Here is an 18,949-nt window from a genome sequence, read left to right as displayed (position 1 = left end):
CAGAAAGGGACACAGAAGGTCCAAAGGGAAATTGTCCAATTCTATATTGGGAACTATTCTAAGCCAACTGTTCATCTGATGCCCAAGTATCGCCCTTATTTTAAAGAACTGGAATCAAGAGAGAATGAATATGTTTCTTGAACTATTTTTCATTATTTGCCAAACTGAACAATGAGTCATTTTTTTCCTGTTGTCATAATAACAGTTAATATTGACTGAAATTTTTCAGTGTGTCCAGTATTAGTAGAAGACACTATTTCACTTATTTTAATCTTCATAAAAATTCTGTCATAGAAACAAGAAAGTAAAGAGTACTTGGAACAAAGAACAAGAAGGAAACTTGCTCCCCAAAGTCTTTTAATTCCCATGATATAACGCCTGGAAACAGCACAATCAGGACAAGCTGAAGTCTGCTCAACAAGAATATCTTGTGATTTACTCAAACAGTAAGCATTATTTGAAAAATGCTGCAAAACATAAAGTGACCCAAGGCACATTCATTGACTGACGATATCCATCCTGAGGAAGGTATATATTAGTATATGGTTTTTCATCTGTTTCCTGTGGTGAGAGAATGTCGCGAGCCCAATGTCCCGCCAGCAAGAACGACGCGCGGCAACAGGATTCTTCTGCGAGCAAGCCTTTACTGTGTTACAGCTCTTCTTAGAGTTACAGCTCTTCTCAGTGTTACAGCTCTTCTTAGTGTTACAGCTCTCTTGAACAGGGACCCCGAGCAGCAAAATCGCTCGACTTATATAGACAACTGTATGCTAATTATCTCTCAGGGATTGGTGGGGCTTGGATCACCCCACTACTTGTCCTCCAGTGATTGGCGGAGAATGAATCACCTCATTAGCATATTAACGGTCAACTGACACCTGGTGCATAAACCGCACATGTGCAGTACCGCTGTTCACCACTAGAGGGACCCCTAGCAAGGGGACAAGCCTGCACATGCGCAGTAAGTCGTTTATATCCAGACAAGGCTGGATGTCGGCGCCATCTTTGTTTTGCCGCGCTGCTCTCTACAAGAGAAGACCTGTGTGATCGCTGTGGAAGCATGATGACATGAAGACAAGACGTACGAAGAACAGCGCACGGTCCTGATCCAACACAGACTTTCGCTGATGCGTAACAAAGAGCTTCTTACAATTTCTAGGAGAACCCAATCTTTTAACAAAGGTAAAGTTGCTTGGGATTTCAGAGAATGAGTGGTCTTGTCTGATTGGAGAAATCCAAAGAAAACAATAGAAGTGGAGTGGGATTTCTGCAGGTAGCAGTAGGGATGTAGCCCAATTATAAGCTGAGGGGACAGTTTAGTGGTAAGAGTGAAAAGTACTGGGGTGTTTTCAGAACAGCCCGGGATAGCTGCATGCAGTCAGTAAAGGAGCAAAATAAAGAGGAGCAGAAAGTGAGACAGGGAGATACAGCAGAGATGGGGGACACCGTGGGAAACTGAAGATGCTAATAGTCACTAGGGTTGGGGACCAACCCATGGCAACTTAGGTTGAAAGGTCAGCAATGTAGTGAGCAGATCAGATCATGGAAGCAATCTGGGACCCTGGGTCCCACCCTGGGATAAAGTCTGTGTTCTACTTAGAGTAGAAAGTGTGGGAAGACATTCTCATGTTACTCTTCCTGTGCTAACATATTCGGCCACTGTTTTGCTAGTGATTCAACATAGTTTTCAAAGAAGTTCTTGGTTGTTCAAACTGATTAATCTTATTTATTTCCTCCAAAATCCAATAAAGTTATCTCACTTTTCCAGTGAGAATTTAAAAACAAACACTAATCGATAGTTATATGTTTAGGTTTCCCTCAAGTAGACTCCATGAAAAGAAGTTCACACAGCACTGATTGCCCTAAATAATGCAAAGGAAGGGGATTGAGAGGTCAGTCAAGACATCGCTTTGGTTTCCCCAGCATATGGGCTAAAAAAACTGATTTGAAAGATCATGAGGCATATGAGGTCATGTCCTAAGACCACTCTGTGGGGATCTGTAACTGTCTTAAATTTAGGAGTGAGAAAATAGAGTTAGAGAGATCACAGAACTTGTCCAAATCTTGGTGCAAACACATCAAGGACTTAAGAGTGCAGAACTGTTTAAAGCCCTTGAACTTTAACAGAATGGAGCACATCATCTGAGGGGATGACAATGGAGAAGACACATGACAAATGCAGAATGTGTTCATTCTGAGTGTGAGGTGGAAGGACGGAGGTCACTCTGTTGATTGTGCTAAGGAGTCTGAACTGCAGTGTGCTGTTTTTCCTTTTGTGTCCTAAGATCCCAGAATAAAGACTCTAAGACTCAAATACCTAGGCCATATAGCTAGGCATGTTTGCCAACTATCTCATAATTTAATATCTCATTTATTCTAAGTTCTGCCATGTGACTGGCTTACCTCTGCTCAAGTCCCATGTGTCTATCCTTCTTCAATTCTGAGGCAAATTCTCCCACACTTGAGTCTATCACAGAATCATTCCTGCATACTGGATACCCCACCTTCTATTCTACCCTTTCCTGTAAGTCATGGGTTTTTTAATTGACAAGTGATGCATCCATACAATACACAAGATATTTTCTCTACACTGAGCCACACAGTAAGACGTACAGAGATGTGAATGGACTTAATGAAAGTATGACTGAATAGGGCTTTTGACGATTGTAAGTTATTAAAACATCTTATCTTTTCAGAGAGGCTCTCCCAAATCCCAGGCTAGCCTTGACCTTGCTATGCAGCCAAGGATGACATTAAACTTCTGGTCCTTCTGCTTCCAACTTCCAAGTGCTGGGATTATAGGAGTACACCACAATGCCTAGTTTATGTAGTGCTGGAGATCAAACCCAAGGCTTTGTGGATTTTAAGCAAGCACTCAACCAACTGAGTTATATCCTCAGCCATGAAAAATATCTTAAAACATGATACTGGTTTTCATTTCTGAAACATAAAGTGCTAGCATCTTCTCTTTAAATCAAGGTGCAAGTTTTTAGAGTATGAGAGGATTTTTTCTAATTTTTTTGAGACTTCTTTTGCAAAGTGACCATAAACTCTATCTCTGTCCTGACAGAGAGATAACCATAGTTGTTTATACTGAACCTCACAGAACATAGTTCCTAACTGTGTGAGCGACCTCAGGTTTATAGAATTGACCCAAAGGAAGCTACTTCATAGTGGCAGACGTCCTTGTAGCCAGTTTATTTTTACCAAGACGGTCACTCTCAGGAGAGTCCTCTCCAAGAAAGAAGTCGAGTCTAGTAGGTCAGAAGAGATGAGAATGAGACAACCAAACAAAACACACAAAATATCAGAAGCAGCATTCTACTGACAGATCCCAGAGAGAAGGGGCAACAGGCTAATGAGAGATCAGGGCTTGAGTCAGAGTCTAAAACATACTGTTCAACTGGAGAGAGGGGACCTGTAGGCAAAAGTCTTTCCTGGAGCCCAGGGTAATATCCAAGCAGGAGTTCTAACTGGGCTACTTTAGAGCAATAGGCAAAAGTTCCCTGAGTCTTGCTATGACCGAGAGCAGCACCTGCATCATAGTGGGTGAGTCCAGGAAGCTGGGTCCAGCTATCACCGGAAGCAGTAGTAGCCCAGAGGTGATATGTGGGTAGATACCTGGATGAACTACCTTGAAGTGAGAGAAATCAGAAAACCTGAAATATGTGCCAAGGGTGGCTCAGCTATCTAGATTATATCCAGAACTGAGACCAAGGCAATACAATATAGGACCTGACTACATGGGGTTTCTCAGAGCCCATTGTGGGCATTTCGGGCTATGCTAAGCACTATAGGATATGTGGCCATGTCCTAAGCATTCACCCAGTAGATGCTTCAACATTCCCAGTTCCTGCAACTATGACAACCAAAATGACATCCAAACATGCCAGGTCAAGAGGCACCAAAAAACAGCCTTAATGATTGTAAATTACTTGAGCAGAACCTAAACACAGAAAACCTTGCAAATGAGAAGAAGCATAAGACAAATGCAGAGTGGTAAGCATGAGCATCCCGTTGTGTGCAGATGGTATGAACATTGCATGTGAGAGCCGAGTTTGAGGGTCAGGACAATGTATGCACTTCAGATGAGCGACTTTGACATGTCACAGAACACTCTGTGTCTATTTCTGGGTGTGAGGCTGCATGAAGTTCTCATCTGCCTAGATCTGATTGGACGGCTCTCTGATTGCTCTATTCATCTGTTCGTTTAAAGTCTCTTTCATGCCAGCATTTTCTGACTAGACTCATAACTGAGCAATCATCCCAGCTCTATCAAGCAGGATAATGGGGCTTTGCTTTAAGCTGAGATGCTCCACAAAGCATAAGCAGGAGATTTAGATTCAGTTGGAGTTTCTGAAAGTTAAGAGCATAGTGAGGGTTAGCATTTAGGCAACAAACACCCCCAGGCTGCCCTGGTTTAGCTTTTCCTCCAGTTGCAAACATAATGCCTTTGTGCTTTCTTAGAGCTTTTCTGTGAAGTGAGACCTTGCTTGGATGGCAAACTTCCCCTGGATTTTATCCCTGGCTTCTGTATGGAGTGGCATTGCTAAGTGACAGATAAAATAGTTAATGCATAGCCTATGTGACTGCCACACCCTGGGAACCATCCCTGTAAGCATCCCAAGTGGTGCTATGCTGTAGACCACAGGACCAGTTTGCTTCCAGAAGAAAGGCTTATTCTGTGTCATGAACAATGGAGGGAGTTCACCATACCATTGGTGGAATGTGCTGTTTCACCCAGACCTGGTGGAGAATGCCAACAGATCTTTCACCCCTGTCAGCGTCCTAGTCACTCCCCAACCCTTACAGGAGCCCACAACACCTGTGCGGCCTCCTACTCCTGCCTGGATCCCATGATTGCAGAAGCACATGAAGAAGTCACTTAACTTCTTGACCCTCCCCAATCATTTGGTGGCTGTCACAGGGATACCAAATGTGAAGCAGGGGGTTGTCAGAGACGAGCTGGGTTCTGAGAGAAGTTCTGAGGGCAACGGAAACCCTAAAGAGCCTCCAGGGATCCATCCATCTTCCAGAAGAGCCTTGTGAACTGCAATTTAGTCAGGTGCGCCATCTTGAGAAACCATCCCACATTCCAAGCAAAATTAGTTTAATGTTCCCACATAAAACAGTCCTGAGCCAGGTGGGGGATCATTATGTGCACACGCACTGTGGAACTAAAAAGGTTTGCATGCTGCTGGAAGGAATTTACGGGGGAAATTTATTACAGATCCACTTCTTATGTAAATTGTGTTGCCATATGATGAGCTCAGTGGAAGTAGCAAGGCCAAGAAAGGTTACTGGGCCCAAACATCATTAGAGCGTTCAGCATCCCCTTTGAGAAACAAGATATTCTTCATCCAGATATGCTTCCTTGTCCTATGAAGGGAAGAAAAGCAGAAGGAAAGACAGTTCAAACATTCTGGACAGATAACCTCTTCACTGTGGGGGAAATCTGTCTACTTCTATGCTCTTACTGCAGAGCAGACTAACACGGAGAACAGGAGGGACAAACAGAGGACAGTGAATAGTCAGGTTGATAAACATCACAGTAAGGGGAGGATCTGTAATGCTTGAGATTCCCGCCTTATACTGGCTTTGTTTTGTTTTGTTTTGAAATGTATTGGAAATGGGTAGTCGTCCTCTATATCCCCACACACACACTCACCATGTGCATCACAACAGTGGGAGTCAAAGCAGGGACTTGGAGGTTAAACAGATCCAGAGTCAATTTCTGACCCTCTCATTTGCTAGCGGGATGTCTTTCTAAAAAGAGAAAAACACAGAGCAGCACGATGACACCATTCCTAAGCCTCTTTCCCCTACCAGCCCAGGTTATCCAGGAGACAGACACTATAATGACCCAGGACAGTGGGCAGCCTAAGCCTTGCTGTCTGCAAACATAGGAATACTACTCTCCCCTAAAATCCTCTGTAACCCACGTTCCTAGGTCATGTAGCACACGGGCCTTGGGACCTCTGAACTAGCCCTAAGAAATGAATATAAAAATTCTCCATATCCTCATACTTTCATGAGATCACTTGATCAAAAAATGTCTCCATTGTAAAATGAGGCACACCTTTCCTGCCCAGGATTCCTATATACCTCCTCCCTTGATTTTTTTCCCCCATAACACTTACAGGCATCAAAACACTGTTCAGCAATTTGCTCTATACTGTCTGAGTCCTGAACAAGGAAGGATACACCAGGGCCAGGTTTTTATTTGCTTTATACACTGTCATAAACCTAGTACTTAAAACAATGGCTGGCATGAAGCAGTACCAATATGGATAGATACAACTTACCACCTACATACACCAGATACCTGACTGAGATGAGATTCACATTGATCAGACCAAGTAGATGCAAACAAAGAAGCAGTGATACCCAGGTCTTGACATCAAGGAAAGTGGACTTTTAACACACTGATGTTTATTTGAGCTGTGAATTGGATCTTCCTAACACCCCACTTTTAAATTAGTGCAAACAATTAACTTGTAGCAATGGCTGGTGCTTGAGTATTCTCTGTAGTTATTTTTCCTTACATAGCCAAATCCACTCCACATCTCAGTGTCTTATAACCATCATGGCACTCTGTGTCTGTTCTGGGGGTTCTCTGGCAAGCCTCTGCTGCTACCTCAGTCGCATGTGACCTTCACAAAAGCTTCTTGATGGCACTCAAAGTACTGGGGATGGTGTGGCATCACATGCTGACACTTTTTAAAGGCGAAACAAATGGAACCAACCAAAGGTTGTAGAAAGTCAGACGATTGAGCAAGATAATAAAGGAATATCAAGATACTTTGAGCAATGCCAGCAGTCCTCAAATAGTGTCTGCCTTTCAGGGAATGTGATAGCTACAGGCCAAAGTTCATCAGGCTTCTTAGAAGAGTAAACCCCCAAACTCGATGATACCACACTTCATATACATGCTATTGAGTCATTAAAAGTAGATTATGCATGGAAAAGGAAAAAGTCCCTAGGCATAGATACAATTATGTTAATTTTCTAATCAGACTTGCAGAAAGTACCTTTAGAATTAGCTAGCACTCAAGCCAAAGCGTTAAGGTTTTAGAACTAAACAGCAACACGGTGCAAGATAAAGGGGCCGAAGAGGAAAAAAACACATCTGGAGCATTTCATGCATGTTAAGGTGGTCCTAACACAACCTCAGGTTGAGGTAGAAAACATCTGTGGGAGTTTCTTTAGAAACAGAAAGGCCCACGTGCAAGCACACCCCTGTAGCCCCAAGTATTGATAACATTGGGACGGGGAAGACAAGAGCCAAGCAAGGGCAGGAAGGAAAAGCTTAGTTGCCCCTCAGGAAGTAGACATGCTCCTTGCTGCACTGAAACACAATCAGTCAAGATACTAATCGCGGCTGCACACTAATCCAGTAATGTGCATTTGTGCACTCTGAGTCTTGGCAGGTGCGCACTAGCCCTATAGGAGGTTGAGGGGAGGGTGCTGACAAGGCTGTGGGTACTGGGCTTGACCAGCAAGGGCCAAGTCTTATCTACTGCCCATCTTTCTCTGCATCAACAATGATTTTGGCTTTTATACCCTCCTGCAGGTCCTTGTATAGAGGAGAAACATTTGAGAAAGCTATTTCCAGTTCCCAAGTTTATAACCTCTCTACTGAGCATGATGGCGTATCCCTGTACTCCCAGGACTTGAGAGACAGAAGCAAGGGTATGAGAAGTTCAAGGCCAGCCTCAGCTACAGAAGCTCAATGCCAGCCTGAAGTTTATAAGCAGATATCAAAATCCAATTCTCCTTGCCTTTCCAACTTGGGTTTACAACTGAATGTCGCTTTGGAATTTGTCTGTTGCAGGTGACCTGTCTGTCAGTCCTAAATGAAGGCCAAGAGTGCTGCAATTCTCTCAACCTGAGAAGCTGACACTTCCCGGTAGAATCTGCTAATGTTTACTGATATAGGGCATTTTATCGTCCTGGGGTGCTCCCACTTGTGACTTCCTTTGTAAGCAATACTTTAAGAAAAACTATGATTATGTTTTTGATCTTAAATGGTTCCCAAAACTCGTGGGTTCAAGATTTGGTCCCCAACATAACAGTGTTCAGAGTCAGAGCATCTGAGAGGTTCCTGAATCATGACCACTCTGGCCTTATAAAGAGATCTATTAATTTATGGATTTATGACTTAACAGGCTCTTAGGAGTAGACAGAAAGTTGAGGAGACACTGGAGAAAGCAGGTCACTAGAGGCATGGCCCTGAAAGGTATATTGGGACCTCACCTTTCTTCCCAGTTTTCATGAGATGACCAGTAAACCCTGCCATATGCTCCCCACCCTGACAGTCTGTCTCATTACAGGCCCAGCAACTTAGCCAACTGTCCATGGGTGGGAGCCTTTGAAACGGAGTCAAAGTAAACCTCTCCTTCTTTAAGTTCTTGCCTCATGTCTTATGTTACCTCAGGGAGAACACAGCCATATGTAAACTTAAGATCAGAAAGCCCTGAGAAGTTCACTACCTTTCTCCTGGAAAACTTAGCTATTTGCAAAGTACCCCCAATGCAAGAGACCCATCCACAGTAAGCCTCGATGTTTGTCACCCAAGGTGCCATTACAGGGGGCAATTTTTGAAAGGCTTTTCGATGGAGGGAAAGCTCTGTTGCTCCATGGAGGATCCCATCCCAAGTAGGAAAGGGATCACTGATGCCTGTCAAACAGCCCTCCTGAGGAGAGCAGAATCAAAACAGAAAACTTCTGCCTTAACGAGTCGCTCCCACAAAGCACAGTATCAGTCAGCGTGTGCTAAAATGATGCTGCTTAACAAACACTGACACAGCCTCCGTGACACACAGCACATGGAAGAGCAGAAGTGTATCCATCATGCATCTGGTGTCGGCTGGAATTCATTGGCCAGATGGTCATTGATTGGCTAGGGCAACTGGGATTCTGCTTCATCAGCCTATCATCTTTCAGGATGCTGGTCCAAGCAAGCCTCATGGCAATGGCTAAGGAGCAGAAGTGATCAGGTCCATTTTTACAAGCAACTTTTATATCTCTGTTTTACATTTGTTAATATCAATTTTCCCCCAAAGAAGAGATGCACTGAAGCGGCCTCCTCCAGCTTGCAAGAATCAGTGATTAATTATGTGGTAACTTTGAGAGTTGGCTATTAGTGTTCTGATAGATGGAAATGAAAAGTGGAAGTCAGTGCCTCCAGAGAGCTGGCATATCACTGTCCCAGAGCAAGCCACACGGATGAGGTCAAAAGGAACAATCTAGAGCATCGTGGCTACATGGGTCGATGCTTAAAGTTACATAGAAAAGGGAGTGGAGCGAAGGAGAGGCAATCTAATGAACTGGGAACCATTTTTTTTATTTATCACAGATATTCAATAATGCCAGAACTGAGTGGTTATTCAGGTTCCATTCAGTGTGGGACCAGTCAAGTTCCTTTTTATTTTTTATTAGGTCATTTGAAGTCTCATGCTGATTCTTCATGTTGGCAAACTTTCTCCTCCTCATAAAGATTCATGTGGTCTTGGTATTGCAAGAGCACTTTAAGTCTTTCCAAGGACAATGGGTAATAAAAAGCAGGGACCTGTTTCTGCAAGTGCCAAAAGCTCTAGGGTTGGGACCACAACCATTGCAGAAATGGAAACATATTTGGGAAAACTGACAGGTGGAATCCATCCAAAATCAAAGTGTTGGAAAGAGGCATCAGAAAGGTCAAGCTCTTGGCGGAATCCTATACAATGGCTTTTGGGCAGGCACACAGGGGTGGATACAAGGAATATGGAAAACTCAGGGAACCTCCTTACCACTCCATTTAACACCTGCCTCCCTCACCTGTCATAGAGGCATCTGCAAATTACACATAAATCTGTTTTCTCAACTGTTTGTTAGAGTCCATTACATATTCAGTGTGTACTGTGACCTCATCTCAGAGAGTTTCAATGAACATCATTAGTATGTAGAAGTCTCTGAGGAGCTTTCTAGGAGAGAAAAACCTTCCACTCTGCATAGCCCCACATGAAGTTTCCATGGACAGAACTTCAGAATATATATCATCACTTCATGGGACCCTCCTGAACTATAAAGAATAATGTGAGATTGCTTTGATTTTGGTGAGTATTAATGTTCAGGGTGAGAAGACCACAGAACAGAGGAATATTTCCGTGTCATCTAACTATTTTGTCCTTTCTAGTCAGGAAAGGGTAACAAAATAATCAAGTTTTGAAAATGTGAAAGAACAAAAATTATTTTTTTTATAGCTCATATGTCTTTTAGGAGTCAACAGGGGTGATTGTCTCACTAGTTATTTTAAGATTTAGGTATGAAGTTGAATTTAGTGTGTTGACTTGACAAGGCTGAGGGATGCCCAGAGAGTAGGCATCTATCTGGATCTATGTGCATATTTCTAGAAGAACTTATCATTTCAATAGACAGAATTAAGAATTAATCGCAATGATGTCGAGTGGGCATATTTTGTCTGAGTAGGGCAAAAAGGGAGAAGGGCAGCTCCAAATCTGTGTCTCAATGGAGCTGTAAATCAGTATGGAACTGGTATCCAGGTTCTCAGATCTCCTGATCTACACAGGGGATTTCCACCATCAGCTCCTAGATTAAGGCTTCATTGTACCACCTGATTTCCTGATTCTCAGCTTGTAAATAACAATTCAGGAGTCTTTGGCTTTGAAAAAAACCACATAAACTAATTACTTTTCAGTATCTATGAAGAATTCTAAGAAACCAGAATGAGGAGGAAGCTATCCTCTATAAATCTGTTCATCACTAAATAGAAGAAAGCATGAAAAACAAGGCAGGGCCTGAAAAACTACAGCTTACACATATAAATTATTACCCGAAGCAGTCACATAGTCACAAATAACTTGTTGAAGGAAATAGTCTCCCATATTAATGTCCAAAATCTCTTATCACAAAATTTCACAAGCTATTTGCTTATGATTTTGCCATCTAAAAAGATTCAAGTAACTAGGCTAAGTCCAGATGTTGGGAGGGCCATGCTTTCTTCAGGGGCTCAATGTCTTGTCCCTTCCAGCTTCTGGTGACTGTAGACATTTCTGAAATTACTCCCACCTTACCCTGGTATTCAAAGCTGTCACTCTCCAGGCTGCCCTATTCTGTCTGTCCACATCCATCTTTCTGCCTGTCAATCTTTGTCTCTTGTAATCATCTAAGATTCACCTAATGATCCAAGAGAATATCCCCAATTCAATATTTTTAATTTAATCACATCCGTAAAGACCCTGTGACAGTTAATCTTTATTGTCAACACAACTGGATTTATCATCATGAAAATACACCTCTGAGTGTATGCTTAGGAGTCCTAGAAAACATTAACTGAGGAAGGAAGACTCACCCCAAATGTAGACAGCACTATCATGTGGACTAGGAACCTGTAAGAGGGAGAAGCTAAGTGAAGAAGCAGATGTCACACTCTCTGTCTTCTGACTGCAGATGCAATGTGACCAGCTCCTATGCTCATGACTTCCCTGTCATGCTGGACTCTACCTTTTGTCTACAAGCCAGAGAAGCCTTCACTTAAGCTGCTTCTCTCAGATATTTTAGGAATGGAAGAAGGAGTAAAATAATACCTCTACATCCACAGGCAGCTTTGGGGATTGAACAATCTATCTCTTTTTTCTCCATTTTTATTAAATTGGGTATTTCTTATTTACATTTCAATTGTTATTTCCTTTCCTGACTTCCAGCCCAACATCTCCCTAACCCCTCCCCCTCCCCTTCTATATGGGTGTTCCCCTCCCCATCCTCCCTCCATTACCACCCTCCCCCCAACAATCTCGTTCACTGGGGGTTCAGTCTTGGCAGGACCAAGGGCTTCCCCTTCCACTGGTGCTCTTACTAGGCTATTCATTGCTACCTATGAGGTCAGAGTCCAGGGTCAGTCCATGTATAGTCTTTAGGTAGTGGCTTAGTCCCTGGAAACTCTGGTTGCTTGGCATTGTTGTTCATATGGGGTCTCGAGCCCCTTCAAGCTCTTTCAGTCCTTTCTCTGATTCCTTCAACGGGGGTCCCGTTCTCAGTTCAGTGGTTTGCTGCTGGCATTCGCCTCTGTATTTGCTGTATTCTGGCTGTGTCTCTCAGGAGAGATCTACATTCGGTTCCTGTCAGCCTGCACTTCTTAGCTTCATCCATCTTATCTAGTTTGGTGGCTGTGCATGTATGGGCCACATGTGGGGCAGGCTCTGAATGGGCGTTCCTTCAGCCTCTTGAACAATCTTTGTGAACAGTATTCAGCATAAACGCTAGATTGAGTGATCTTACATAGACTTTCCATATTTATTCTGTCATGTCTTATATTTGTCTGTTTTCTCAGTAAAATTCCCATTGTAATGCAGGAAATGTCTAGCCTAATTATCAACATAGCCATCTCACATAGCAAAGATCATTTTGTTATAAGTATGCAAAACTGTAGATAGAATTTCAGATTCGGAGCATTCTTAGTCCATTTTCCCTTGACAAACTACTGTTTTAAACATTTACAAATTAATCTATCCCCTTTGGCTCCCCCAAATGATCTCAGAATGTAGCAATAACTCCAGCAAATAGTTTGTTATATAAACTTCTCTGACACCAGGTTCCATTTTATATCTTTGGAGCCAAGTCAAGCAAAATAATAACTGTGAATTTTGTAGCTCTTTTTTTTACATGGCAACGGTTTCTGACAAACAATAAAAGCAAAATTATGACCAAACTGGGAGAGAAAACACATTGTTTAAACAACTAAAGCCCTCATTTCTCAGTTTTAGAAAAGTTCATAAAAACAAAGGAGAACTCCATGTGGAGAAAACGGACAAAGTCTATGAGTGGAGGGAAGAGTACAGCTTGCAATCAGGGGTCATGTTCCTAAATCTGAAGCCCTAGGAGGGATGGAGACAGAGAAGTATGAGCGTCCAGGGTGACAGACCTCACGTGCTCACAGCAATGTTGCTGTTCCTAGGGCCTCGCCCTCTATTCCATGCACTGTGCACTCCTGCCTTTCCAGGTAGCTTCTGATCCCCCCCCACTTGCCTCTCAGTCTTATCACGCACTGTTCCTTTTCCTAGGACACTGCTCTCAAGCAAGCTGCACTCCAAAAGCTAAGTCAGATTTCATTATGTCCCTGTTCAGAGCAGGGCTGGCATCTCAGACTCATGAAAAGCTCGTGCTCACTGAGTAGAAGAAATAAGGTTGTTAAAATGTCCATAGTACAGAAAGGGATGTAAGAGTTAATGAACCCCACCAAAACCCCAATAGCACTTTATTTAAAGAAGATATATGATTTTAAAATCCCAAAGTTCACATGAAATCAGAAAAGACCACGAAGAGGCAAAGTGATCGTGAATGAAAGAATGGGGTCGGAAGGATTATACTACCTCACTTCAAAATAAGCTAATGATCTGACTATGTTTATCAGTATGACAGACTAGTTAATTGATAAGCAGAAACAATGAGAAAATGCCTCCATCAGATTGACTGGAGGTGAGTTGGTAAAGCATTTTCTTGCTCAATGATAGATATTGGAGGATCCAGCTCACTGGAGTGGTGACATCCCTGGGCCTACCCAGGATCCTGAATAGTACAATAAGGCAAGATGAATAAGTCACTGGGGAACAAGCCAGTAAGCTGTGTTCCCCGATGATTTCTGCTTTAGTTCTGGCCTCAAGTTCTTGCCCTAACTTCTCTCAGTAATGAAGTACAACCTGAGAGTTGTAAGCTGAAATAAACCTACTCCTCACCAGGTTGCTTTTTATCATAGTGCTTTATCACAGCAATAAAAGTCTAACAAAGACAACGGCAAAGCTATAGTAATCAAAACAGTCTGGCACTGGCATAAAAATAGGCATACAGACCAACAGAGTAGGATAGAAAACCCAGAAACAAATCTATATGTTTATGATAAACTGATTTTCAACAAAAGTGCTATGAACCCATATTAAGTTTAAAAATACAAATTATTTAATAAACAACATTGGAGAAATTAAATATCTACATGCAAATGCAATATATATATATATATATATATATATATATATATATATATATATATCAAGGATGAAATGCTTGACAAAGAATCTGACATCGTCTGGCCAGTGATTGACTTCAAAGGCTCCAAAGCCCAGCAAACAGAAGCAAAATTACACAGAATGCAAACTTTCTCAGCCAAGGAAACAGCCAACAGAATAGACAGCCCCTGACTATGCATGAAACATTTGTAGCCATTTATCTAATAAGGGTTCAATGTTTTTATTACCTTCTAGTTATCATTCAGAGAAATGCAAGTGTCCACTTGTTGCAACTTTGAATTTTTTAGGTATATATCCAGGAGTATATATGCAGGAGGTACTGCATTGTAGGGTGGGTCTGCTTTTTGAGAAACCTCCCTACTGATTTCCATGGTGCTATACCAGCTTATACTCCCACTGGCAATGTGTAAGTGTTCCTCTTTCTCCACAGCCTTACCAGCATTTGTTTTTCTTCATGTTAGACAATGTGGCAGGAAGGGAAAGATAAAATCTCAAGGTAGTTTTAACTTGAATTTCCCTGATGGATAAGGGTGTCGAAAATTAAAAGAAAAAAATATTTAAAAGGATGGGGGTTCCTCGGCACCCACTGCCTCTTTGCTTTCTTTATCCTGAATTCCATTGCTATTGCACCTCTACCATCCTCTCTCTCTCTCTCTCTCTCTCTCTCTCTCTCTCTCTCTCTCTCTCTCTCTCTCACTTCTTCAGCATTCATGAGAAGATTTCCCTGGCAGGTACAGTGCACTCAAGACTCAAGTCTGGCTTAAGCAGCATGGTATAGCTGATTGTCAGTTTGGTTACTTCTTTTAAAAAAAAATCATCTCTTTAGCTTTTCCTGTCCTCCTCCCTCCATCTCTACCTGTCTCTTAGACACTCATAACTTTCCATTTGTTTTTATGACACGTCTAGCTTCACTAGGGTCATCTGAGTGAACACTATATTGGAACTATCCATTGGGTCTTGGTGGGGTCCCTCTTCCTGAATCAACTAGAAGTAAATAATTTAGCAATGAAGTTAACTGGTCCTGGGTCCCTCTTAGATCCATGCCTTACTGCTGACAGGTTCATGCTTGCGAAGCCCCAAGTCAAGCATTCAGGGCTGCTATGAGTTGATGATTGTAATGACTGTGTCTCCCCTAGAAGATGGCATTCTGTGGCCTTCTCTCTACTTTAGGTATATGCTTTCAACCTCCTTTCCCATGATACCTAAGTCTTACATGAGTTAATGTAAAAGCCTTGTTTACAGTCAAACAGGCATCCATTACTTAGTCTCAGATGCCAAAGATACACCTGGAAGAACGATAGCACCTTCCACAAATGGTATTTGGAAGCTTGATATCCACGAGGCCCTTATCTCCCACCTTGTACAGCAACAACCAACTCCAAATAGATTAACGTCCTTGCTCTAACGACTGAAGCTCTGAAACTGCTAAAAGTGAATATAAAGTGTGCCCTCCCACACATAGGCATAAGTAAGGACTTTCCAAACAGGACCATAATCACTCTGAGATATAAAATCAACACTTGACAAATAGGACCTCATGAAACTAAAAGGCAAACAGCAGATTGAGTAAAGAGGTAGCCTATAGCCTAGGAGAAAGTCTTTGCCAGCTGTCCACACAACAGAGGATAAATATCTGGAGTACACAAAAGATTAGACATCAAGAAAACAAGCAATACCATCAAAACGAGCTACAGATTCTAAACAGGGAATCTCAAAACAAAAAAGATAAATGGTTAATAAATACATTTAAAGCTATTCCTTAGCCATAAGGGAAATAAAAATTAAAACTACCTTGATCTTACCTCAGTCAAAACAGTATAAAGAAATCATATGCAGGTAAGGATTATACAATTAGAAGCCCCTATTCACTGCTGCTGAAAATAAAAACAAATAAGTCCCCACAGAAATCAGTTTGTGGATTCATCAAATGCTACAGATAGATCTACCACAAGACCCAGCCATGTCTTGGCTCAAAATCCTGCTCCAGGAATACTCGCTCACCTGTTCACTGCTCATCTGTTCACAATAGCTAGAAAATGTTACCAGTGGTTGGAGAGATGGCTCAGAGATTAAGAGCACTGTCTGCTATTCTCAAGGTCCTGAGTTCAATTCTCAGTAACCACATAGTGCCTCAGAACCATCTGTAATGGGATCTAATACCCTCTTCTCGTGTGTCTGAAGACAGCTATAGTGCACTCATATACATGAAATTAATTAATGCATTCATTAATCTTTTTTTAAATAAAAGAAAGAAAATGTAACTGGCCTAGATCTCCACTTACAGATGAGGCCATTAAGGGAGGGATATGTCAAGGAAGAGTGAGAGGAAATCATGTTAAATATTTTTCATCCCATATCACAGATGTGGCATCTAGTCTGCTACTCTACCCAAACAGCTGTTTAATGTTTAAATCTTTTAGGAATTCAATCTAATAAACAGGAAGAAAGAGCTTACATAGAAGACCTCACACCAATACTGTCCAAACTATTCCACAAAATAGAAACAGAAAAAGCACTACCAAATTCCTTCTATGAAGCCACAATTATGCTTATACCTAAACCACACAAAGACCCAACAAAGAAAGAGAACTTCAGACTAATTTCCCTTGTGAATATTGACACAAAAATACTCAATAAAATTCTTGCAAATCGAATGCAAGAGCACATCAAAAGGATCATTCATCATGGTCAAGTAAGCTTCATCCCAGGGATGCAGGGATGGTTCAGTATATGAAAACCCATCAATGTAATCCACCATGTAAACAAACTCAAAGGGAAAAAAGCATCATCATCTCATTAGATGCTGAGAAAGCATTTGACAAAATTCAACACTCCCTTCATGTTAAAAGTCTTGGAAAGATCAGAAATTCAAGGCCCATACCTAAACATAGTAAAAGCAATATACAGCAAACCAGTAGCCAACTAAATGGAGAGAAACTTGAAGCAATCCCACTAACATCAGAGACTAGACAAGGCTCCCTACTTATTCAATATGGTACTTGAAGTAGTAGCCAGAGCAATCGGACAATGAAAGGATGTCAAAGGGATACAAAGTGGAAGGGAAGAAGTCAAAATATCACTATTTGCAGATGATATGATAGTGTACTTAAGTGATCCCAAAAGTTCCACCAGAGAACCACTAAACCTGATAAATAACTTCAGCAAAGTGTCAGGGTATAAAATTAACTCAAACAAATCAGTAGCCTTCCTCTATTCAAAGGATAAACAGGCTGAGAAAGAAATTAGGGAAATATGACACTCTTCACAATAGTCACAAATAACATAAAATACCTTGGTGTGACTCTAACCAAGCAAGTGAAAGATCTATATAACCAGAACTTGAAGTCTTTGAAGAAAGAAATTGAAAAAAATTCAAAACATGGAAAGATCTCCCATGCTCATGGATTGGCGGGATTAATATAGTAAAGATGGCCATTTTGCCAAAAGAAATCTACAGATTCAGTACAATCCCCATCAAAATTTCAACTCAATTCTTCATAGAGTTAGAAAGAGCAAATTCATCGAAATAACAAAAAACCCAGGATAGCAAAAACTATCCTCAACAATAAAAGAACTTCTGGGGAAATCACCATCCCTGACCTCAAGCAGTATTACAGAGCAATAGTGATAAAAACTGTATGTATTGGTACAGAGATAAGCAGGTAGCTCAGTGGAATAGAATTGAAGACTCAGAAATGAACCCACACACCTATGGTTACTTGTTCTTTGACAAAGAAGCTGAAATCGTCCAATGAAAAGAAGATAGCATTTTCAACAAATGGTGCTGGTTCAACTGGAGATCAGCATGTAGAAGAATGCAAATTGACCCATACTTATTTCCCTGTACAAAACTTAAGTCCAAGTGGATCAAGGACCTCCACATAAATCCAGATACACTCAAACTAATAGAAGAAAGAGTGGGGAAGAGACTCCAACACATAGGCCCTGGGGAAAATGTCCTGAACAAAACACCAATGGCTTATGCTCTAATATCAAGAATTGACAAATGGGACCTCATAAAACTGCAAAGCTTCTGCAAGGCAAAGAACACTGTCATTAGGACAAAAAAGCAACCAACAGATTAGAAAAAAGATCTTTACCAATCCTACATCTAATAGAGGGCTAATATCCAAAATATACAAAGAACTCAAGAATAGACTCCAGAGAGCCAAATAAACCTATTAAAAATGGGGTACAGAGAATTCTCAGCTGAGGAATATTGAATGGCTGAGAAGTATCTAAAGAAATGTTCAACATCCTTAGTCATCAGGGAAATGCAAATCAAAACAACCCTGAGATTCCACCTCACACCATTCAGAATGGTTAAGATCAAAAACTCAGGTGACAACAGATGCTGGAAGGATATAGAGAAAGAAGAACACTCCTCCATTTTTGGTGGGATTGCAGACTGGTACAACCACTCGGGAAATCAGCCTGGAGGTTCCTCAGAAAATTGGACATCGCACTACCTGAGCTCCCAGCTATACTACTCCTGGGCATATACCCAAAAGATGCTCCAACATACAACAAGGATACATGCTCCACTATGTTCATAGCAGCCTTATTTATAATAGCCAGAAGGTGGAAAGAACCCAGATGCCCTTCAACAGAGGAATGGATACAGAAAATGTGGTACATTTACACAATGGAGTACTACTCAGCTATCAAAAACAATGACTTCATGAAATTCATAGGCAAATGGATGGAAGGATGTACTCACTGATAAGTGGATATTAGCCCAAAAGCTCAATTACCCAAGATACAATTCACAGACCACATGAAGCTCAAGAAAAAGGATGACCAAAGAGTGAATGCTTCAATCCACCTTAAAAGGGGGAACAAAAATATTCATGGGGGGGATATGAAGACAAAGTTTGGAGCAGGGACTGAAGGAGTGGCAGTGATCCAGCATAGACAATATTGATGAA

General features: G+C 41.5%; 1 long non-coding RNA gene across 2 annotated transcripts; it reads left to right on the top strand.

Annotated features, from left to right (window-relative positions):
- Positions 1-681: 681 nt before the first annotated feature.
- LOC108349212 (uncharacterized) lies at positions 682-8,407 on the top strand. 2 transcript variants are annotated; one of them, XR_001836111.3, is made up of 3 exons: positions 703-1,182; positions 7,574-7,692; positions 7,835-8,407. It is a non-coding gene; the product is annotated as an uncharacterized LOC108349212 (long non-coding RNA). The 2 variants fall into 2 exon arrangements; XR_010063217.1 differs by having other exon boundaries at positions 682-1,182; positions 7,574-8,407.
- The last annotated feature ends 10,542 nt before the right edge of the window (positions 8,408-18,949 follow it).

Source organism: Rattus norvegicus, chromosome 1, assembly GCF_036323735.1.
Source record: "Rattus norvegicus strain BN/NHsdMcwi chromosome 1, GRCr8, whole genome shotgun sequence".
NCBI lineage: Eukaryota > Metazoa > Chordata > Mammalia > Rodentia > Muridae > Rattus > Rattus norvegicus.
This window is presented reverse-complemented; position numbering and strand designations above follow the sequence as displayed.